This window comes from Hyposmocoma kahamanoa, unplaced genomic scaffold (assembly GCF_003589595.1).
Source record: "Hyposmocoma kahamanoa isolate Upper Pololo Valley unplaced genomic scaffold, ASM358959v1 99536, whole genome shotgun sequence".
Taxonomy (NCBI): domain Eukaryota; kingdom Metazoa; phylum Arthropoda; class Insecta; order Lepidoptera; family Cosmopterigidae; genus Hyposmocoma; species Hyposmocoma kahamanoa.
Window position 1 is genome coordinate 56,114 of NW_020655938.1, and position 1,456 is coordinate 57,569.

The following is a 1,456-nucleotide window of genomic DNA, read 5'->3' on the forward strand; positions in this document are numbered from 1 at the left end:
TTAAATCCGGAAAAATAGTTTCATTTCCTATGTGTAACAATCGCGAAAACCTAAGAACTCGATATGTTTCAAGTATATTATCGCCTTAATATTTCCGTTTGTTTCTGTGTTCTCATGTTTGCCGTAGTCATGTAATTCCTTAAAAGCAATTACCATAAAACTCAATTTAACACAAACATCTTGTATATTCTGGTTAAAGATTACAAAATAGTCAGCGTATGTTTTACATACTGGAATATCTTGAATGTTATGATAGGAACGGGCGGTTAAAGCTATTAGAGTTTTCAAGTTATTTAACTTTTTAAGTTTAGTTATATAGATGTAGCTTCAATATTGTTGACTTTCAAGGAAACATTTGATTTTTAACTTTAATCATTGTACAATATTGAAGAATTTGAGATGTCTGTGGTCAAATATTTCTTGTTACGCTTATAGCAGTTTCCGAATTCATATAACGTATTGCATGTGTTTTTAAGTGGCGTAAATGGATCTTTATCCTCACGACCTACTTATAAAACACTAAAATAATGTTTCGTTGTAACATTTGTCATACGAATGACGTCATTTAAAATCTCTTCGCTAGAAGCGTATGGCTGTACTACTCATGCATAGTATATATCGTGCCAATTGCCTCTTCTAGAACTAAGTAGACTTCGAAATAGTCCACGTACTTCTTCGTTGCCAAGAATGTACATTATGGTCTTTTAGGCTGATATATGTAACGAATTTTCTTGATATTAGAGGAAATGGGTTTGTGACTTATCTCCACTTTCTTGCAGTCGATGGCCGGGCCAGGATAAACATAAAATTAGTAACAAGCATGAGGTGAAGATTCGTTACCAATTCGGTATGAGCGCTGTACATGTCGGTTTGAGGTTTTGTCACGATTGCTGATAACAGTGGCACCTTAATTGCATAGTATGTGATGTTTTTGCTAGCATTGGCGTTTGCATTTGTATTGAGCATTGGCGTAATCTTTTTTTCTTAACTTTTGTCTTCACCATGTACCACAAATGACTCCCAGTGAACCTTCGAACTGACTGGACACAATTCAAATCCAAATTCAAATATTTATTTCAGATAAAATCCATATAGAGTTAATAAACCAAACAACTTAAGAACTAGTGTTAGTATTAATATTATTATAATTTCAAAGACTACTTATACATTTAAGATAGTGTGGAGCTCTATCCACCTACGCAGGAGTGGCGAGTCCCACAGATCTTTAAACACACACAGGATGCCGTTGGAGCTATCACGGAGGCGCCTTAGCGCAGATGCTCACCTTTTCCTCATGATGGCCATGAAACCGTCCATCTGAGCCTCGTCAAACATCCACGATGCACTACACCTCCACGGAAGCCCCATCAGCACCCTGAATGCGTTATTACATTGAACACGCAAATCGCTGAATGTCCGCCCTGAATACGCGACCCACAGACTGCACGTGTGACAG